Below are 23,999 nucleotides of genomic sequence, written 5' to 3' on the forward strand. Positions count from 1 at the left end.
TGTATAATCCTTGAATGCTACTTTTGTATAGTTACTGCTTTATTTTTTTTAAATGTATACCTGAAATCAAAATAAAATGGGGGGAAAAATGTAGTGCCAGTGAAGTAGCACCATTGGTGTAGTGAGAGTGTACCCACAAACATACCTAAATGTTTACATCAGGAAAACTGTCTTCATTTACATCTGAAATGTAGGCAAACATGGCCTCAAGCACTCTGTTCACCCCATTTGTAATTTTATAGAATGCTTATTGAAGATGGTGCTAGAGCTTGTTAGCTCATTAAACCTACCTTACACCTTTAGAACCAATGCCTCACTTCTATCAAAAACGTGTGCACTATAGTCTAGCTAGCATTTGCAATATTGGCATAATAAGCGTTTTTTTTAATGAAAGCTAGGGATGCGCTCTTCCAGAAGAAACCCCCACTGAACTTTTCAAATGGGAGGCTTGGTGTCGAGCAGCTTTTGTATTTAAGTGCACCTCTCAAACATTAACACAGCCAGTATGACATGCTATCAGAATTCGAACCATTTTGCAACCCTGAATCTGCGTTATACTCCCTCGTGGAACACCACCTTCAGTTTGCAGAGAAAGGACATACAGATGTGCAACTTGACTACTCGGCGATGAACCTAACCTCTCCTTATTATAAAAATAAGAAGTTAAAAAAACATTTTCTGACATCCCAACAGCCAATATCGCAACTCCTCAAAAAGTAGAGGTCCCTGTACTGATTTTGTAGGTCAGCGCTGGATTTTGAACATGCACTAAAGGCTCTCGTTAGCCCTTTGGCATTACATAAATCCTTCATAACATGTCAAAAAAGCAAAGGAACAGCAGATCCTTTCACGCGTGTGCTTGCTTACACAGTTACCCATTAGCTACCCATGAATAACATCTTAAACAAAATTAATACAGTGACACTGGCACATAGTCTATTAAAGCCTATAACTGTTTTCTTTCAGAGCAAGGATATTTTTATGACTCTAAAGCAAGGGGAAGTCTAATATAGATCTCTTCATATAGATTGATGTGCCCCACTGAATACTGGTGGAGTGTGTCACCAACAGGTCACAGATGTGAAACTAAGATCCTCCAAACCATTGACTTTATTATTATTATTTGATTGTCCTGATTTCAGGTCTGTGTTGTCGCTTTTAAAGTGCTACTGCATACCCCAGTCCCCATCCCACCAAATGATCTGCTGAGGAACTATCATTATGGTTTCTGCAGTAGTCAGTCCAGAGGAACTAATCGTTTGGACTTTGAAGACGAAAGGTGGGCCAAGAACGGTCAAGGCTAACTTTGCACACTTTTGTTCTTGTTCTCTCTGCAGCATTCAACACTATTGACTGAAAGGTACTGCTTTGCTGGCTTCATCCTGCAATGGACACAGCAGCTTTAGTTTGTATCTTCTTCCCACAAAGTATACGCAAGAGGTAAAATTGTCCACTTGTTCTTTAAATGCCCCTAACATTAGGGTCTATGGGCTTGTTCTCCTGTTTATGTGCACTTTTTGGCCAAAATCATTGCAACCAGTCATTTGTGCTTCCAAATGTATGGTAAAGGCCTCTAAATCCATTTCATACTAGAGGATAGTACAGTAGGCCACCAGGAAGTTTAAACTTGCTGGCAATGATGGAGATTTTGCATGTGAGTCATGTGAAACAACCAACTCTATCAAATGAACAACTCCTCAGGGATCGTTTTGCCTACAGAGACTGGCCGTGAGGTAGATGCCATGTGTGACTCAGACAAATCATGTATGGCTTAAGGTTTGGACATTGCAATAAGTGCACACCATTGCCTGTACTTTATTTGTGGGTTATTTCATGTGCTGCTCCTCATTCTTGAGATTAAACAGGTCCTTCCAATGCTGATATCTCACATAAGGTTTCGCACAAGTGTTTACTTGACTCTCCCTGTCAACACTACGGAAGCGATAAAGAGACATATTCCCACTCAAGCAAACCGATCTATTTACCTCAGGTTTGAAGACACTCTCTGGGTTCTGGGATATTCCTTTACCCACAAGATCGATCCACAAAGTATGACCACTGCTGCCGAAGGTCCCCTATGTGCAAGACTCTAATCTATGGAATTACCCTTCCAGACCTTGGGTGCTGATGGTCTACCTCTTCCATTGGGCATCCACACAATATTAGCAATCCTTTGTGTTGTACTTGACGCTCAGATTCCCACCCTGTGCTTTTGCCATTTCTTACCCTCCCAGCGCTTTGTAGCTCAAGAGAATAGACCTCAGCACTAGAGAAGAGCATTACTATAGAACAGTAAATCATTGCCTATCTTACAATTTCAGCAGTAATTCGTGTAGTCTGATCTAGACCATTTTCTGTTCAAGCGAAGCCCATAGTGGCTCCTGTGGTAGAGCAGCATATACTGCTGCAGCGGGCAGCGCGCCCACCCCAGTTAATTGATGCAGCCATCAAGGGTTTCATCAAGCTGCCAGGTCGATTGAGCCTTTAATCCTTCTGAGGTGCGATTATAATGGAGCAGTAATGAAGTGAGTCCATTTTCTGTAAAGTATTGCAATTCCAATAAGGATGCAAAGCTCTGCACTGTATCATGGTTAATATTACCATTCTAGAGCCCGAGATCACACAGGCATGGTACTCGGTGCTTCCCTCTGCGTGAGGCCATTTCAGCTCTGCTGCTTTCTCACCATTCGTGCATGTCTTACTGATTTTACATTGGACAATAAATTGTTGTCTTTACTACAGCAATGTTGTCTGTGCGACTGATGTTGCTTATTTCGCTCATTGGCAGTTTGACAGCTACGGTGGAGGTTTAATCAATTTCCCAAGCATCAGCCATTTTATTTGAGTAATGAGCACGGTGGTTAAAAAAATGAACAGAGACAAAAAAGAGCAGAAGCAAGCAGTTCAACTGCGATGTGCCTGTTCTTGTGACAAGCGCCCCACCTGGAGGTCTGCTGGTTAATTAAGGACAGATTTGCATTAAGGATGTCTGCAGCCAACGACAAACATCGCTCAAAGGTGATCCACAATCACAAATGTCTCTCAAAAAGCACATGCTGATACAAATCACGTGGAGAGTACATGCTAGGCGTTTGCTTTAAATTACCAAATCTCTAGTGCACTCCAAGGAGCTGTGTAGCGTAGGCGCGATCATGAGGAAAGTCTCTTTTCTACTGCACGTTTCTGTGCAGTTGGTAGTTTTCTTTATTGGTAAGTGGATGTTGCTCGGTATGTGTATACGATATATAGCTTTTGTGGAGAATCCACTTGCAGAAGACAAACGCGAGAAAGTGCAGGGGCTAAGCGAGCTTCAACTGAGCTCCCCTCACACCCGGGCACAGATGTTGGTAAAGGGATGCAGGCCAAGCTAACCAACCTCCTTCAGCCCCCTTCATCTTCATGTGGCCTGTGGTCAGCCAGATGTGCAGGCGGGTGCAGGAGTAAACAGTCACAATGCAGATAAGAGGGAAGGACCTCAGGATTTGAACAAAGGTTGATATGCAAACAGTATGAAATGTATTAACTGCTTACCACTAAGAGGGCGGCCACTAACGTGAGGCACAAATGGAGAAAGTCATCATAGCCGTTAAACAAAAATGTTAGAAATCTAAAGTATAAAACTGAGGTAGTGGAGGTATAAATGCCATAACTGTTTTACTAAAGTGTTCAACTAGGAAAATTTAGCAGTAAACATTATCTCTTTAAAAATATGGTATATGGGTCTATACCCGTGTAGTAGATCAGAGGCCAAAGAATACTGGGCAATAGATGACATCATAAAAGCAATTACTAATATCCCATTATATACTAAATGACAGGGATTTAAAAAGCCGGCACTGCCACTGATTGTTAGGAGGTGTCCTTGGTTCATTTATACAGATGAGAAAGACTGTGTTACCGCTGACTGCGGCGAGCCTTCCTCACTGCAATTTTATATAGAGAACAAAGGCTGTGATGCTACCTAGATGATTAATACATGTAGTCAGATTTAATGTATGTTTTTAAAGTGACTGTACTAATGCTGCTTTGTTACAAACGTATAGGTTTTTAAAATAGACTGGAAGTTCTTAGCTATGTGATGTACATTTTTAGGATTTATGGTAGTATGCAAAGATATAGCACCAATTTAAAGAATACATCGTACATATTGTGCATAAGAAAGCAACGTTTGAACATTAACGGCCCTTTTGGAGAATAAGGAACATGGTTGGTGCATATCTTGACACACAGATTATTTAATGTCCTTCATTACCCATTAACATCTGCGAAAAAAATAGCATAACATGGCACGGTAGCCTAGGTTCTCTACTTAAATATTAGCTGGCATTTATAGTACTGGACAAAAGGACTGCTTCTCCATCCAGAATCACAGTAGGATCATCTTGTGACAGTTAGCTGTAATGTGGGATCACTTCAAGCACAGGATCATCTGGTAATGGCCGTCTGTACTGCAACATTTTGTTTTTAGAATTTTTTGGAAGACGTCTGTTGATCCTCATTTTGGGACCTCCATGTGCATGCAAGGACCCTTTGTTATTGACAGAGTTAATGCAGCTTTGCTATTTGTGTTATCTTTGTAAAAAAAATATGTTCCAACTTGCAAGGTTTTATATGTTTAATAATTTGTGTGATAATGAAATTGTTGGCCACATTATGGCCCTCATTACAACATTGGCGGGCGGCAACTGCCGCCCGCCAAGTTGTAACCGCCATGCAGCCACCAATGCGGCCGCACTCCCGCAGTGGCCATTACAAGATCCCCGGTGGGCCGGCGGGCGGAAATCCACTTTTCCGCCCACCGGCCCAGCGGGGATGTCGGCCGCAACACGGGAGCCGGCTCCAAATGGAGCTGGCGGTGTTGTGGTGGTGCGACGGGTGCAGTTGCACCCGTCGCGCTTTTCACTGTCTGCTGTGCAGACAGTGAAAAGCTCCATGGGGCTGTGGCAGGGGGCATGGGCAGTGCAGGGGACCCCTGGGGCCCCGCAACTCCCCTTTCCACCAGCCTTTTCATGGCGGTTCCTACCGCCATGAAAAGGCTGGCGGGAGGGGGACTCGTAATCCCCTGGGCAGCGCTGCAAGCAGCACTGCCCTGGGGGATTACAACCGCCGGGACCAACGTGGGTGTAAGCAGGATTGCACCGCCAGCCTGTTGGCGGTGCAATCGTCAGAACAGCCCTGGTGGTCTTTGACCGCCAGGGTTGTAATGAGGGCCTATATGTGATGTCACAAGTGATGTGACGTCTAAGTCATGAGCTGTGTAGAGGAGTTAGAATGGTTCACCGTAACCAACACATTTGCATGATTTGTAAGGATTGGCTTGAAGACATAGCATTCCTTAAACTGACATTTCTTCAAGGAAGTTTTCTTTTTTTATTTCAAATTGAGAAGCTATTGATCTTATTATCGAACCATAATGTGTCTTAAAAAGGAGCTCCATCCAGCACTTTTTTGTGCTTAGAATGCCTGCACTGAAAATTGTAACACAAGAAAACATTGTGCTCCTTGTTAGGGTCGGGCACGCAAAGCTCTCTGTCCCTGGTGTAATCTTTCTGTTGTCTTTTAACCACGCCCATGCATGCCCATCAGTTTGGTTGGGTTGTGAGCTTGCCTTTTAAAATTGGCTTGATTTAATTAGTGAGAGGCATGCATACGTGATGCTGTTTCTGGCGTTTAGTCCGCTTCGAGCGCACCGGCCAACTACTGAAAACATACGAGGCTCCATGTTTTCCATATGGTTTCTGGACTACTTTTTCTCTTTATTTCGTGGACAGCGCAATCTTGCTGGGCAGTAGTCGAGCGCTTTGCATGAAATCGACCCTGTTACATAATTATTTGCACTTTTGCTGGTTACATGGATAATTGCACTTTTGCCAGTTACATGGATAGTTGCACTTTTGCCTATGTTTCACTGCGAGCGAACTTCTGTTTCCTTTTGTGTGTCTGCTTTGTGCTCATGGTGGCCATCGGCTCACTTATGTGAAAGTGTTTTACTTTTCATTTTCAGTTTATGTGGGAAGAAAAGTCCGGTTAGAAGTTTAGAACGCTAATAGCTTTACCTCGAGCAAACGCGAGACACATTACAATGCAAATGCTAGTTTTTGATTAGGCTACCCTTCTTTAGTATAACAGGATAACTTTTTGTAAGTCCTGACCTCCTCTGGGGAGACACCTAGCATCCCTGTTAAAAGGACAGAAAATCCTCACCCACTAAAAGTGGCATGCTTCATTACTGGGGGCTCTTCTTCCCGTGACCCATGTTCTGCAGTCCATGGAGTGGGAGGGCTCCTTTTGGGGCTCGGAGTGGGGTTGTACAGTGTTCATTTGATTTCAAATATCAACTCAGTGAATGAATTAAGTTTTTTCAAAAGACTCCATACGAGTAAAAGTTCTTCTGGGAGCCTAAAATTAAAAATGTGCTGGGGATGATAATAACCCTTTATTATTGTTCCTTATTAAAACATGGGAAGTAACTAACAGGGTGTCAAGTGTCCCAACTGGTACGTGTTTCAACATGTTTCTGCCAAAAACCAGTGCCCCTTCTGGGTCACAGGAATTCGTCAGGGCAGGTCCCTAGGTATCATGTTCCTAATCCTCTCTTATTAGACCCTCTCGCTGGTGGTACTAGAACACACAGCCCAAATACAGATACATCTTGGTTGGAATTATGGTGTACACAAGAGGAGACCATACCTCCTCTTTCAATTTTCCTTAACCAGTTTTCTAAATCCTACTGGTCACCATCCTGAGGCCAACTCACTTCATGTTGCCAAATTCCAGAACCTTCCAGTCAGTTTGCCTTTTTGCAGTCTAATGTCTGTTGGTTTTTCTTAAGTCAGCAGCTGAAATTTAACAACTGCCATCTTTCTTTCTGTGCACTAGTCTCTGGCACCAAAAAACATACACAGCGGACTCTGGGAATAAGGAGACTAAGTGGTTGTCCATCAAAGAGTTCTGGGAATACAGAGACCTTGCCTTACAGACAGATTTCACAAAATTCCACTGAAACCTCTCACAGCAGGATTTTGAGTTACCTGAACTTGCTTTTTCTTGCAATCACAACTCTCTGTGCGGTGAACTCTGAGCAAATATGTATTGTTTTGAAAATGTATCATATATGGATAATGTTCAGTCAGTTTAAATCTACTTCAAAAGTATGTAACAGTCAAAGAAAATGTAAAGTGCAAAGTAAAAAGACGAGCGGTTATGTGGTTTGTTACCTTATAAAAGTCCATGTGCCCTCTGCCTACTGATCTGGAAGTGATGGTCATGAAAATTAAATTTTTTAAAGATTGTGAGACTTTATATTTAAAGCCTTTTTTATTTGCAATTAAAGTGACTATATCGGACCATGAATAAACAAAACACTATCTCTAACAGGGAGAATCGGAAAAAAATACAAGAGAATTTAAACACTGCCAAAGTCTTCAGGTGCTTGTCTGTTAATATTTTAAATTAGACAACTTGCACTGATCAACAGAAACTGTTGTGCGGTACAAACTACAGACCGGTGTATGCTGCTTCAAAATAGGAGAGGTGATTTTGTCTCTGCTCTCTTGCACCCTAAACAGTTTTCTGTTTATTAGCTGACACATTCTTCTGGGATGCAAACTTCCTCAGGAACTCATGGTTCCCACTTGGGTGTGTAAAACTGATGTATGTGGCTGTTACCCACATTTGCCAAGAAGTGGCACTGGACTGCACAGAGTGCAACTTGCTGCCAGCCAGTTGACTCACGTGACACCCACGGCAGCTGGAGAAGATTCCATATCCAAGATCAAAGGTGATGTGATGAAGCAGCCTCCTCTGCCTCATCATCCTCGAATTCACCTTAGACTAGTGGGTTTGGACTGTTAACAACAGGAGCAGTTCAATGAGGGCAAGTCTGAGGGAAGCACTTCCTCAAGGTCAGTAGGTTTCATTTCTCCTGGAACTTGCTGTAAAATGTGGGGCTCTAGAGGTGCAGAGGTCTTGAACATGCACATATAGGGAGGGGAGAAGGCTTTGGGTGTAAGCCGAAGCCAGAGGCCAAGCCCTGAACTCGATGCTCTTATTCAATAGCTTTGAGGCAGAATTTTCCTCATGAGAAAATCCATTTATGAGTAGAAATTCTCTGTGTGAATCAATAACGACAATTTACATTCATCACATCAACTGTGCCCCTTTGTAAACCTCAGAAAAGCAAATACATTGAGAATTTGCCCTTTAGTCCTGGCAACCGGCTTTATAAGATTCCCTGGTATGCACACAGTACCTCCTCTTTACCTAGTGAAACAATGTGTTACTTACCCAGATCGTCCTGTCTTAAAAGATGTGCACTTCCTCTCGGGGCTCTGGCCCTTACTCCAGTCATCAGTCCTAAATCCCACCCTATCACAGCTGATGCCCCCACATCTGTATTGTAGAACATACCGGTGCTTTGTAACTAGGATGGGTTTATAAATATACATACATACATACACATACTTTGAATTTCTTATGACCAGAGTTTATCTGGCAGTAGGCTCTTAAGATTAACTTGCATTGGCGGATACACAACAATTATACTGTACTGTACACCAAATTGAAAAAATAAATGTGCTTTCTATTTGTGCGTTGCATTGAATAATTGTGTTTGCTCATGTGTCGTGTTCCTGAACAAGTGGACATCTGGAAAGTCGGATTCCTGGTGGATGATCTAGCCGGCTTGTGAATAATGCTCATGTCTTTTGCTAAATGGTGCATTTGTTGAACAGGATCCTGTTGTGGGCAGAGGAACAAGGTTAGAACAGAGCGAAACAGCAGCAGCAGCAGCTAATAAACGGGCCCCCTTAAACTCCAGATGCTTAAATGCCTCCCTGTGCGGTTCGCAACCCTCACCTGGCTGCGAAATGCAGATTAGAAAACGAGCATACAAGATGCAGCTCTTGTGAAATCGTTTATTTTTTCTGCTCTGTGAGTGAAACACTAGAAATTGATTTGATTCATCGACAGAAAAGTAAGGGCATGTCCGTTGATACGAGTCCGACCCTCGCAACTCTAATTAAGAAAAATGTACTTTTTAGCGTCCCCCCTGGAGGACTTAAGAGGAACGAACAGCTTCACTGACCACAGAGAAATTGCAGAGCATAAGGTGAATCTGCCATGTGCAGTCTACTGGCAAGGAAACTACCCGACGCCAATTAACAACTTTAGATTGCATCGTCAACGAGGGTAAGTCTAAATGCCAGAGCAGCGTTAGAATACAGATGGTAGGCAGTTCCTGAAAGAATAATCTGAGCAAAAACAAAGCAGGTAAAACTCTGCAAATGATTTCGGTTTTTTAATTCAGTAAAGCAAATTTTAACTTGTGTTAGCACCGCCATTGAAACAGTGAGGGTGACACTTTCATTCAGTTTGCCTGGAATACAGCACACACCCACCAGTGAAGCACCCCACCTGTAACACACTTAGAACCAGCAGCTCCGTGGGAGAGGGACAGGAGGGAGTAAGGGAGTGACCTCGCTGATGCATCCACATGCGGATACAATGATTGCTTTGTAGCTGGTCAATAACCCTGGGTGTGGACCCTGCCATTGTTACGCACTCCCGCCTTCGGTGCTAGCCCATTTAGTAGCGGAAATCCAATAACTGGCATTGTTGACTGGCGTCATGGTCATTAATGCAACGATAATGAAGGTCATTGTGTCTCGATTCTTAGTATGAAACTCTGAAAATATGTCACAAATGCTGTTTTCCAGTAGCAGATTCTCTCATCTGCCCTGCTCCACCTAATGTTGTTTTAATTTAGTTTGTGTATTAGGAGGCTGTGCCAGTTCCTCTTGAGGAAGTGGTGCTGCTTAGGTACTCAAGGAAAGAGTTTGGGGTGAGGGTCGTCCTGTTATCTCTGAGAGAAGAAGCCTGTTTGTCAGCACAGACATCTGTGCTGTGACGCGTCCCAGTGACACCGAAAGGCTGAACCGCTGTCATCATACACAGGATTTTTTATTCCTTGTGTGAAAAACGCCTGGTGAAGCCGCCATTTCACTGCAGCACTGCAAACACATGAGAATCTGCTGGTCACCTTGTGTTGTAGCAGGTGATGGTAACCTTGGGTTGGTCCCGAGCGCCTGCCGTCCATGTTAAACTTTCTTTTTATCTTCAGAAGTTGAAAAACCTGGTGGTGCGCATAAGTCATTTCATGGCTCAATACCCTGTTGATGTGCACACCTTTTGGGAACGTTGTGACAGTTTTGCTGCTACCTTGCAAAATTATTTCCTGTAATGCAAAAATTGAGCACTCAGAGGCATTGGATTGTACACAAAGGAAGTAGGTAATTTGTTATTGAGGGCATACAATGTCGGATAAGGAAAATGACATATGAAATGATGGTCTTTTGATCTTGACTGTCGAGGTAATGTGTATTTTCTTAAACTTGCCATGCAGATTAGTTCAATAGGGCTTTTGCATAAGCTGCTTGAGTTATTAGGTAAAGGTAACTCTTTGCACATCCTTTAGAATGACATGCAAGAACTTAATGGTGACATTGATGGTTAATGTGCAAGTGGTAAAGGGCCACCATATTTTAAGAAGGTGAGCAATGGCGGATTTTTTAATTTAGCTTCAGTGGCCTAAAGCACTGAGTTAGTGAAAATCTTAGCATAGAAGATATGTAGTTTCTACTTTTGATGTGAAGATCCAAACAGCAAAACTGTAAATTGTTCTAAAAATGAGCATATGTTGAGATATGGGCTTAGACGCAGAAAAGTTACTTGTCAAAGCCAGTTGAGTGGGCGTTCTGTTTTAATATACATTAATCAGTGTTTGATGTCACTATCAAAAATAATTGCACCAGAGCATGAGAGCTGTGGTGCAGGCCCACCTTCAACCTAGTGGTCAGGCATCTACCAGCCCATTGGCACACTGTGACCCTTGGGATGGTACTGGTGTGGCTTTTGAGAAATACACACAAACAGAGCCCAGCCCAGAGACAACCTGACAATATCTGTCAAGTGAGTGGATTCATGGTGACTCAAACTGCTTCAATGAACTAGAAGAAACTAAGAAAAAAATGGTGTGACTCATTTTGTCAAGTAAAATAAGAATATGGAAGACTAGAGCAGTTATCTACTAGAAGATTGTGTATTTTATGGCTAAATTACCACCCACTTATATATATTTTAAGGATATTCCAAGTCACCAAAGAGTTCCGTGACAATCTAGAGCATGGGTACTCACAAACTTTTTCTCGGGGGCCAAAATTGCAGTATGGTTTGCGGCCGAGGGCCGCACTGAAGTGACAGCGGGGGGCGGGGCTTAGAGGGGGCGGGGCTTAGAGGGGGAACAACCACCCCACCCCCTTTTTCAAAACAATGCCCCTACCCCAGTAACACACACAGCACGCACACATACAGCGCCATCTGCTCTCACCCCTACCCCAGTAACACACACAGCGCGCACACATACAGCGCCATCTGCTCTCACCCCTACCCCAGTAACACACACAGCGCGCACACACACAGCGCCATCTGCTCTCACCCCTACCCCAGTAACACACACAGCGCCATCTGCTCTCACTCCTACCCCAGTAACACACACAGCGCCATCTGCTCTCACCCCTACCCCAGTAACACACACTGCGCCATCTGCTCTCACCCCACCCCAGTAACACACACACACAGCGCACACACACAGCGCCATCTGCTCTCACCCCTACCCCAGTAACACACACAGTGCGCACACACACAGCGCCATCTGCTCTCACCCCTACCCCAGTAACACACACAGCGCGCACACACACAGCGCCATCTGCTCTCACCCCTACCCCAGTAACACACACTGCGCCATCTGCTCTCACCCCACCCCAGTAACACACACACACAGCGCACACACACAGCGCCATCTGCTCTCACCCCTACCCCAGTAACACACACAGCGCGCACACACACAGCGCCATCTGCTCTCACCCCTACCCCAGTAACACACACAGCGCGCACACACACAGCGCCATCTGCTCTCACCCCTACCCCAGTAACACACACACACACAGCGCAATCTGCTCTCACGCCTACCCCAGTAACACACACTACATTAAAAACAAATAAATAAAAAACCAAAGAGCCTTACCTGACTCAAAGCACTGTAAAGATGCCACAAATGTGGAACAGCAGGCAGGCGGGCAGCAGACGTGGAGCCGGTGACAGGATCGTCAGGGCAACGCCATAAACAATGGCCGCCGTATGTAAACATAGAGGAGGGCCGCGGGAGCATGCTCCCGCGGCCCTCTTCTATGTTTACATATTGCTGCCATTATGATGTGGCGTTTGGTGTGCGTCTCGCGGGCCGCCAAGCTAGGTCCGTGGGGCCGCTGGCGGCCCGCGGGCTGTACTTTGAGTACCGTTGATCTAGAGGAACGATGCCGAACACCGAGTTCCTTCAAAAGGTCATGGAATTCTGAAGTGACTTGCAGCATTCCTTATAATGTATGGCAGGGGGTACTTAATTCCTTTTAGTACATGGTAACTCCATAACCCTTCCCTCAGGCTACTTAAACCTTGGTGTGTGGCTAGGATGTTGATAAACATGAAGAATAGAATTAGAATCTCTAAATAAAATTTAAACACACTAAAAAACAGTTAGAGATTTGTGGCAAAAAAATATTAGAATCAGTTTAATATAAGCCAAATTTGGAAAAAAGCTATAGCTCAGAATGTATAGAGAGATTTATGCAGAGGGATTCTTTCTTATAATTATCTAAATCTAAAACATGGGAAAAATAAACATGTTGTCTTAAATATCCCCTTTCTGCTTATCACTATTCATCTAGAAAAAAACAGAGAGGATTTAAAAACAGTTAAGAAAGAAACAAGAGAAGCACAACTAAACATTAGAAAGAATCAGTAATTCCTTTGTAATAAATGGAAGCCTTCAGTTCCTGTGCAGAAACATATCTCTAATTTCCTTGTTGCAAGCCACTTATACCATCTCTAATTGCCTGTAATGAAGAAATGGTTTAGCTGCTCAAATTATTATAGTTGAGATCTGGGGTCAAGATGCCGGCTGCCAGATCCACAGCCAAGGTGAAAGGCAGCTCACAAAGCATAACTCCAGCTGCAGTTTAAATAAGGAAAATGGGATTTCGCTTTTCGTTTTAGTGATATGTTTTTCTAAAAGAAAACAGTGGTTTTAAGAAAAGAGATATTTTACGCAGCATGGTTATATTGTTCTGTGCCATAGATTACTGAAGGGAAGGTAAATCTTTGCACAACCTGAGCAACAGCATTTCCTTAACCTGGCTGACATTAAACTGGTTCTAATATCTTTTTGCAAAAATTACTGTTTTTGATGTGTTTATTTTTTGAAGTACAGATTCTGCTTTCATTCTTCATGTCTGCACTGAACATAAAAGATGCTTTATACCATCTTTTCTTTAAAATGGATCACCTTGCACACATTTTCAAATGGCATAATCGCAAGCGGGCATTCCCTAATTTGAATGGGGGCCTGGACTTTACAGACAATAGTTTGCTAAAACTTTCATTTAAGTGCTGCCTAAAGTCAGCATTTACAATCATATAAGTGACCTCATACACAATTCTTTGTTTTGACACTGGAACAAGTTCACACAAAACATTGATAACATTGGGGAAGAAAACCTTTAAAGCAAGATCACCAGTGATGCAGATGGCAAGAGTCTGTGCTACAGCATTTGTCTCTCATTTCTGCATAAAATGAAATTGCTGTTTCTTCACCAATCTTTGTTGTTATTGCATGTAACTAAATTTGTTCCAGTTGCTTTGAAATTCTATTTAGCCAGTACTTTACGAACAAAAGAAAGAAATGCTCTAATAAAATGTGCAGTCAAGGAGTCCACTGGCATATTGAGGCCCATATTTATACTTTTTTAGCTCCGCATTTGCGCCGCTTTTTGACGCAAAAGTGGGTCAAACTTACAAAATACAATTGTATTTTGTAAGTTTGCACCGCTTTTGCGTCACAAAATGACGCAAATGCGGCGCTAAAAAAGTATAAATATGGGCCTGAACCTTTTGATCTCATATGCTCAGGAGAGTACTTTTGAAAGCATCAGCCTTCAAAATGATGGCGATCTGGAAGTCGAAACAAAAAAAACTGAGACTGTTACTAGGCACAATTAATGTAAGGGAGTTTGCAGTGGCTGGATTACTACAAGGGAGTTAGACTGTGCATGAGGCCAGTTACAGGTTTTAAAATCTAGACAGTTACAGAAATGTTATGTTAAATATAGTCGGCGCCTAGAGAAACTCAGCATATTTCTAGACATGCATATGGTTCACCCCAGAGCCTCCAATCATATTTGGCCCTATTATCACTAGGAGTGAAGTTTGTTTGCCCTTGCAAGAATTGAGAATTAGCTCCTGGGCTCCCTCTGCAAGGAAAGAAAATTGGCACCAAATAACAATTATCACCTTGGGGGTCACGAACAACAACCTACTTGATGACCACCAGTCTGGTTTTAGACACCTAAACTGAATTGCTTCAAAATTTTCATGATGCCCTATGAATTCTGGATCAAGGAGATTCCTGCTTTTTTTGTTTCCTCTCCACCTATCAGCTGCTTTCCACCCAGGGCATCGGAGTACAAGGTCTTAATTGGTCCAGCTATCTAAATATTGTCTCTTGTAAAGATAACATTTACTCTATCACCCTGATAAGCTGCCATACGGTGTACCTCGAGGCTCCGTCTTTGCCACACTTTAGTTAGCCATTTGTATGAAGCCTCTGTTAGAGTTACTGCATGGTTCCACCATCATTTGCTACCAATACAGTGGTGATATGCAGTTGTACCTAAAATATATTATCTCCTGCTGACATAACTAAGCTCTTGCCAGCCTTTGATAAAAAGTAAATATGATTGGCTTAGAGATTTCTCTGACCGAACACCCAGAAAAACGTCCTCACTCCATTTGGTGAAACTCAAGCTAGCATCAATAATGTCAAATCTATGGCTTTCATCATGGAAAAAACGTTACATTTTCATTTGCATGCAACAAAGAAATAAAAAATTATCAAATTCGATATTGAGGGTATCATTTAGAGCATATACCTGAGGTGTATTTTAAATTATTGATCTGAGCTCTAGTTCTTTCTAGATTTAACGTTTGTAGTTATTGTCTCTTCAATCCTTCTAACTCTTTTCTAGGCGGCCCTACATGCACTGCCCAAGGCCACATTACTTCAGTCCATGCTTTCCTAAAATGACTTCCCACTAAAGACTGATGTATCTACCAAGCTGCCTGTCTTGCACAGAATTTTTTTTGCTATTTTTCTCTGCAGTACTTGGCTGAGAAGGAGTCAATTTGTAGCATTTATCTACTCTGCCTGTGGACCGAAACTTTCAACAGATACTATACTCTGTCCCAGTCCTCATATTGTTCATCAAAAATCTTTACCTCACTCTCTCGAGATCCACACTTGATCTCCTACCATCATATTTAGAAGAAGGCCCTAAACAAACTCAGTTTCATCTTCAGCTCACGCCATCATTGTCTGTAATCCCTCCTTCCCTGACTGCGCTACGTGACACACCCACACTCTTCTGCATGTTATAGTTTCTCTGAAACCTCCCTCTGTGTTGATATGGATATTTTGACAGTGATTTGCTGTAGTTTTTGTTTCCATTCTCTTTACCGCCTCTTTCTTATTGACTGTTAATAAAGGTTTCTCTCCCCAAAGCAGACACTGTCCCTAATGCTTCATCTCCTACTACTTCACTTCTGCTTACTTTACAAGACCCTGATGGTGTACCGGTGATTCTTGTGGCACACAGAAAGTTTTGGGGTGATCCGTCAAGCAGGGTCTGTGAAAAAGGTGGAGGAGGGGTAAAAAAAAAGTGTGTTTCCCACAGGAGTTTGGAACACGACTACAGCCTGAACCGCTAGACATAATTATACCAAAGTTGGCAGAAAGCTAGATTGTGTTTCGCAGATTGTGCTGTTTTCTTATTCGGTGTAAATCCATTAAGTAGTTGTTGAGAAATGTAAAGAAATCAAAATTTGTATATCTAGGGCCGCAGATCTTCTCCGATGACTTCTCGAATAATAACGAGCTTGTGCAGGGAAATACTGAGTTCTGATTGGCTGCCAATACTTTAACCAACAAGTGTTGGCAGCCAACTTGGGAGTCAGCTTCAGCCTAGTCCCACAAAAAAAGAAATTAACAAAAAGAAAATGGGGCATGGTAGAAATATCCTGACCCTGAGCATTGTTCTTGGGGTCCCAGAGGGACCACAAGAGGGTAAAAAAGCATTTTTTTAAAGAAAATGTTGTCACAAATTTGTGACAAAAATGGAAGAAAACCAAGCGCAGTCACCTGCGCTTGCTTTTAATTAAGCCCCTGGGTGGGTCAGGCTTCTGCTATCCTTTAAAAAATATAAAAAATGGAGGGGGCACACAGGGTCCGCCTATTTATGCTCCCTGGGGCTTAATGTAAATATTATGCGGGCCGCATTGCCCCTGGGCCCCAGGGACCACCACCTCCCTGGGGAAAATTGTGTATTTATAATGGGGGAGGCCCTTATACCCTCCCCCACTGTCCCAGGGGCTGCCACCTCCCCAGTGCTGAATATGAAATGTATGTGGAGGGCCTGTGCTGCCCCCCCATCTCCGCAGCCCTAGGGACCACCACCTCCAAGGGATAAATTAAAGGTTGGAGGGGGCTGTGCTGCTGCCCCTCATGGATCCAATAATCCTTGGGGCTGCCACCCCCCCATGGCTGACTCCTGCTATGTCCTGGGGTGTCCACCCCCAGTACATAGCTGTTTGCTCTGACTTGGTGGTAGCCTTGACAGACCCTGCCAAATCAGACTAAATACGCTACTTCCAGCGGGCGAGAGCCGTCAAAGATGCATGCAGGGAAAGAGATTAAACTATTGCTCTTCCACACAGGGAGCTGCATGTTTAGAAGCTGCCCGTCTGGAGGAGCAATGCCGGCTCACGCTGGAGGCAGTGCCCCGGCTGGGACCATAGGGGCTTTGAGTCTCCCCATGCAGTCCCCATCGTGCACAATGGGTGCACAGGGCACTCAGGTGACATGGTGGGGCCCAGGGCTGAAATCTGCCACAGGAGGGGGCCAAGTAGCCCTCCTCCCCCATTGAATAGTGGTGGACCCAGGGAATGGGGTACCCGAGGCTGAAATTGGCCAGGGAGAGAGGGGCACACAGCCCCACCTCCCCCATTAAGTAGTGGTGGGCCCCAGTGGAAGGGATCCCCAAGGCGAAAATTGGCCAGGGGCCCACACAGCCTCCTCCTCCCATTGAATAGTAGTGGGATCAGGGGTATCCGGTCCCCCGAGCTGAAATCGGCCTAGGGAGAGAGGATGCACACCTCCCCTCCCCCACTGAATAGTGGTGGGCTCTGGGGGATGGGGTTCCCAGGGCCAAAATCAGCCAGAGAGGGGACTGTGTGGCCCCCCTCCCCTAGAGTGCATGGTTCTCCCTTTACATTTCTATGAGTATACAAGTCACCTGGAAGCTGCACCCACTTGGCCTGCACTGTCCATCATAGTAGTATGCAAAGGTCTTCTGCCTTTAGACAGGATGATGTAAAGCTTTCCAAAGGAACCACCCCAGTGCATTTCTCGCTGGTTTTAATGGCACATTCTTGATGCTGTGGAATATGAGGACATCTCCACAAAACAAAGAAGCACTTACTTCATATAGATAAGAGCAAGGACCATGGTATGGTGGAGATTTACGTCTTTGTAGTTTTGTTGGCCTCTCTATAGGAAGATTCATGTTCTCACACAATTCTAGAGAAACAGGCACCAGGAACAAAAATATTGCCAAAACGCACACAAGGTCAATGGTGACATTTCCTTGTGGTCCATTATGCAGCTGTAGTGTAGAATACATACTGGACATTTACTCAAGGAGGCAGAAGGAGCTTCCCTCGAGAAGATATTTCATGCAAAGTGTTGCATAAAAAGGCAGGTGTGGTTCTTTTGTGGCATTCACTCACACAGCTACTGACACACCCACACAGACACTCACTCACAGATGCACTGAGACACTCCCTCAGACACTCATACACCCTCTCAAAGACCCACACACCCATGCACAGATCCACTCAGACACTCACGCACCCACTCCCAGACCCACTCCCAGACTCACGCACCCACTCACAGACCCACTGAGACTCACACACCCACTCACAGACTCATGCACTTACTCACAGATCCACTCAAGATACTCATGCAACCACTCACAGACTCATGCACTGTCTCACAGACCCACTCAGACATTCACACACCCACTCAGACTCTCTCACACACACACTCACAGACCCACTCAGATGCTCACACGCCCACTCACAGAGACACTCTCACACCCACTGTCACACCCAGAGACACCCTCTCACACTTAGACACTCTCACACAGACCCTCTCACTCCCACTCTCACACTGATACAGACACTCTCACACCCACTCTCCCACCCAGAGACACCCTCTCACATGTATTCTCACACCCAGATAGACAGGCCCTGAAGCCAACTCCTGCTGCGCATGGCCAAAGCCTGGGTGCAGCAAAAGGGTTGGGTGGTTATGTTGGTTGGCCGCAGGAACTGGCCAGGTCCTGCAGCCAATTCCCTGCTGCGCATGGCCGACGGTTGTACACTGCAGTCTTTGGAGGGCATAGTTATAGTTACCATAGGCCACGTGATATAGTTACTTGAAATAACTAAAAATATAACTGCTGAATTACTCTGTTTTTGTGCAAGTAAATTCAGAGCCTAATTATATCGCCCCTGTAATACATATATATATATATATAGATAGATAGATAGATAGATAGATAGATAGATAGATAGATAGATAGATAGATAGATAATTACTGACTGTTAGTGGCATCCAGCCATGCCTCTTCACCCATTGGTTTGTTGGTGTGTCATACACTTTTTACCCCAGCATATATCGTGGACCCATGGGTCAGCTCCCTTCTGCTGTTAGCTAAATTCACTTTGAATCACTACATTCTACTGTTTTGCATGAAGCACTTCTGCAAACAAACTAGTTCCCATCAGAGTCATGAACTGCAGTGCAATTTTTTTTTTTTAGACCTAAAATATGTTTTTCACTACTTTTAAAATATAGGCGAGGACCAAGGACTTGGCAGCTCCTACAACAGCAATAACATTTTACAAAAACCATGACAATATAAGCTTTGACAACCACAATGCTGAAAGTCAGGCAGCCAATGTCAGACCTATTGGCTTTGCCAATGTTTGTTTTTATTTGAGACATAGATAGACAGGTGTAGTGTAGGAGTGCTACAATATTCTATCACCTCAACCAATGCACACTTTTACATTGAGCAACGAATTGGACCTCTTGTAAGATAAATCTTTCCGAAGGAACCTTTCTATGTGAACAAGAAACATGACTTGCAGTGCTAAGAATGTGTAGGATGTTGGAGACTCCTGGCTAAGCTGATTAATGGCACATGCTGCAAAATACAGTACACAAAGTTATCTAGGTTTGTCTGAACACCTTTTTATAGAGATTCCGTTGAATGGAGTAAAATCAGTGTTTGACAACTTTTGATCAACTGCCTATTTGTCAACTACTCAATCCGGTTATAATTCATTGGCAGTAGGAACACATCAGTTGACGTTCGACCTGAAAGCCAACTCTGTCAAACTGGTTCAACAATATTTACACTCTATTTTTCTAATGTGGCCCAGAGACAACAATAGAAGAGATGTGCTTTGTCTCGGATTCAAAATCCTCAGAGACATATGAATGGGAAAGGTTCTGCAGACATCAAAGACCAGTGCATCAGACAAATCCTCAAATACAACATGATTCAACATTACACTTGTTTTATGTAAAGATAGAATTCGTACTGAGGCCAAAGGCAACCATTTGATATATAAAAACATCCACAAAACGACTGCTCTGTTTACCAACAAAAAGCTCTGTCTAGTTTAAAATTAAAACAGACATTCTACCCCATAGCTTAATCCTTCCCATACCTCCCTCCAGAGCCACCTAGACTTAGCCTTAGTCATGGTCAGTGGACTCTGAGCTAGCCCATCTGAGACTTTGGCCATGTTCAGTGAGCTCTGGGTGCCATGACTGACCAAAGATCAGACCCTATGCCCACTGAGCCTTCACCCCAAACCCTGCTAGGCACGGTCTTTGATAGGACCTTGCGAGCTATGGATGCAAAGTATTCTGAATGCTGCGACAGTGCTCACCCAACAACTCTCACTTGGAGCCTTTAGTGTAAGGCATATCCTTCCATTGCACCCAGAAGGCTCTTTGTGCAAGGCCTTGCAAGCCCTGTCCCAACTATCCTGTAGAGCAATAGCTCTTAACGGTCTGAATTCTGATGACCCCCACTAAATCTCAGCTCTAAACGCAAGAGGTGGCTACAGTCCTCACACCGGATCCCATTCGCATTTTCCCAACTAGAGCATTGTGTAGTTTCCAAAGCTCCACAAGGGTCAAACACTGCACATTCGAGAGTCGTCTGAGTTTATTTCTCAAACATATCATATTTTGTGATTTGTTTTTTTGTGGCTGGGAGGGAATAAACCATTTTACACACCTCTCTAATGTTCCCTGAACCACCTTTGGGCTGAAGGGTAGCCATCTAACATGCACTAGGTTGAAACATGCTGAGCTTAATTCCAGAATCTATCTTCTTTTGTGACTTTCTCACATGGGGGAATGCATTGTTTCAAATGTCTAAGGTGTTCCTTAATCCCTTTGGTGCGGGTCACAACCAGTGGCCGACACCAGACAGGGGGGTAAAAAAATCCTCTGGTGCATTGCACTGGAGTTTTTTTTTTGTATTTAAAAAACCCCCGGGAGACACAAAGGAGCTTCTGTGTCTCCCCTGACCCCTCACCCGCCCCTTTGTGACGTCAGCACGTCACGAGGTACGATGACATCACACTTGTTTTCCCCACTGGAGCAGGAAGCAGCAGGTAACGCCACTTCCTGCTCCGGAGGGGAAAACGGGATGCCTCACTATTCGGGAAGGCCTCGTTTGAAAGGGGAAAGTCTCCCCTTTCAAACAAGGCCTTCCTGAAACGGTTTCCTGGCCCTCGATCTCAGCACAGCCAGGAAACCCCACTAGACACCAGGGAATTCACTTAGGAGGGTCGGCCCCAATATGGAAACGCCCCCTCCCCCAAGAGGTTAAAAAATGGAATAAAAAATGAAATTGACAGGGGGTCACCCATGGGCAGGGTGACCTCCTGTGGGGGCAATTTTTTTTTAAATAGCTGTATGGTTTTCCTGGGGGCCATATTGGCCCCCAGGGAAACCATACACCAATTAAAAAAAATATAGAGCTATATATTTACATAGATCTATATATATATATATATATATATATATATATATATATAGAGAGAGAGAGAGAGAGAGAGAGAGAGAGAGAGAGAGAGAGAGAGAGAGAGAGAGATCTATATATAGATATGTGTATACATATATATATGTGTGTGTGTATATATATATATATATCACATCGATCACTTTTGTCAATGCATGTATGATTTCCCTGGGGGCTGCGATTGGCCCCCAGGAAAACCACACCCACATATAAAAGTGATCTCTTTATATATGTATACATATATATATATATGAATATATATATATATATGTATTCGCCACCAGTTCTCTTGCAGTTGCAGCTTGCGTCTTCAAAGCAATGCACATACCACAACTAATGCATTTCAACTGTAGCTTTTATACAGCAATAAAAAAGTCACGTAACTCTTGTGATTATGTTTCTGCTACAAAAGGATCTGACTTTTGTCTGGTGGCAGTTTTGATGCCATAAAGTCACGCAGAAGGTTTGTATGCCTACTGCAAAGATTAAATCTGTATTTTATGTAAATAGCTGTTGGATTAGTAAAGCCAGCCATTACCTGTGCTATAATACAAATACAATATATGTGCGAGGGGGGCTATGGAGAGATGAAGGGCACTTTTGCTGGGTTGTAGTGAGGGAATCCAAGGAGAAGGTCATGGGAGTGGGAGCACCAATAATGATTGTTGGACTGGGCGCCAGAGGCGCTAAAGACTGAGATGATTGGTATGTGACAAGCTGAAGCAATAGTGTGTATTTTTTTGTGTTTTTTTTTTATGTCTTGAGAGAACGTGCTGATTGATGGAAGAAGCAAAGGTAAGGTGCCTGACCTTTACTGTTGCACGCATCTCACACACACCCACCAGCAATTTTGTGACTGTCTATGCAACCTAGTTTTTTAGAGCGACAGTTTAGCCAGTATCAGAGATGGCGTCTCGTTGGATGACCGCTGCTCCTAACTTGGGTTATAGAGGATGCCTCTGACGTAGGATCAGTGACTGAGACAGCAGATACTGAGAGAGCATCTGAGGGATAGGACAATGCAGCAGACTCTGGGAGTGATTTTTCCGACAACTCCACCTCCAGTGATTCCGAGGGAGGTGATGAGGACAGCCCTGCTGTCCCTTCGCAAGCACAGTCTGTGCAGCGGGACAATAGCGGGTTAGCCCAACCCAGAGAGCAGGTGCTTGTGGATGCAAGCACAGAGAGAGTGCTCTCTTGGGAGCTCCCCAATTTAGTTCAGCCCCAAATTCCATCACCCAAATCGTATTGTGGAGACATCAAAATTATCTATCACAAAACAACCTGGTTTTGTAAGGCAGGCACCTGCATTTTTGGTCCTGGGCTCAGCAGCCTTATAGGGAAACTTACCAAACCCAGACATTTCTGGAAACTAGACACCCTGGGGGAGTCCACAGAGGTGTGACTTGTGTGGATTCCCCAAAGTTTTCTTACCCAGAATTCCCTGCAAAGGTGAAACATTGAATAAAAACTCTATTTTGTCTTGCATTTATGTCACACAAACTACAGGAATATGCTGGGATCCACAAAATTCCTACCACCCAGTGTTTCCCCACCTGTCCTGATAGAAATGCTACCCCACTTAAGTGCCTGTACCTAGTGCCTGCATTAGGAATGGATCACCCCAGGGTCAACAGTTGCCCTTGTGTAAGGACTAACATTGACCATTGTGTGATCCATTCCTGACACGGGCATTAGGCCTACCCATACAAGTGAGGTACCATCTTTATCTGGGGACTTGGGTGAATGCTGGGTGGATGAAGTTTGTGGCTCCTCTCAAATTCCAGAACATTGCAGCACCGAAATCTGAGGGAAACGTTTTGTTTTTAGCCAAATTTTGAGGTTTGTAAAGGATTCTGGATAACAGAACCTGGTGAGAGCCCCACAAATCACCCCATCCTGGATTCCCCTGGGTGTCTAGTTTTTAAAAAAATACACAGGTTTGGTAGGTTTCCCTAGGTGCCAATGAGCTGAAGGTCAAAATCCACAACTAGGTACTTTCCAAAAAACACGTCTGATTTCAATGTAAATATGTGATGTGTCCATGTTGCGTTTTCTGTCACGGGCACTAGACCTACCCACACAAGTGAGGCACCATTTTTATTGGGAGACTTGCGGAATAGAAGAACAAGTGTTATTGTCCCTTGTCTTTCTCTACATTTTTTCCTTCCTAATGTAAGACAGTGTGTAAAAAAGAAGTCCATTTACAAATGTCCTGTAATTCACATACTAATTACGGGGACCCTGGAATTCAGGGATGTGAAAATAACCACTGCTTCTCAACACCGTATCTTGTGCCCATTTTGGAAATACAAACGTTTCCTTGATTCCTATTTTTGACTATTTATATTTCACCAAATGAATTGCTGTATACCCGGCATGCATGAAAACCCATTGCAAGGTGTAGCACAGTTATTGGCTCTGGGTACCTAGGGTTTTTGATTAACCTACAAGCCCTATATATCCCGCAACCGTAAGAAACCAGCAGACGTAACAATATATTGCTTTCAAAAATCTGCCATAGCTGGAAAAAGTTATAGAAGAAAACATGGTCAGAAATGACTTTTTTTTTCACCTCAATTTCAATATTCTGTTATTTTCTGCAGGAAACCTTGTACACAAATGACCCCTTGTTGAATTCAGAATTTTGTCTACTTTTCTGAA

The 23,999-nt window shown here is 43.8% G+C and overlaps 1 protein-coding gene across 14 annotated transcripts in view; it reads left to right on the plus strand.

Annotated features, from left to right (window-relative positions):
- PAM (peptidylglycine alpha-amidating monooxygenase) overlaps positions 1-23,999 on the plus strand; it is a 1,007,326-nt gene that overhangs the window by 294,950 nt on the left and 688,377 nt on the right. For 4 of the 14 annotated variants that reach the window (XM_069226162.1, XM_069226086.1, XM_069226154.1 and 1 more), the window contains one exon: positions 1,338-1,440. The exons of the other annotated variants lie outside the window; for them this stretch is intronic. The gene's annotated coding sequence lies outside the window, so the exon portion shown is untranslated. The remainder of the gene's footprint in view (positions 1-1,337; positions 1,441-23,999) is intronic. 14 annotated transcript variants of the gene reach the window in all.

This window comes from Pleurodeles waltl, chromosome 1_1, assembly GCF_031143425.1.
Source record: "Pleurodeles waltl isolate 20211129_DDA chromosome 1_1, aPleWal1.hap1.20221129, whole genome shotgun sequence".
Classification (NCBI taxonomy): domain Eukaryota; kingdom Metazoa; phylum Chordata; class Amphibia; order Caudata; family Salamandridae; genus Pleurodeles; species Pleurodeles waltl.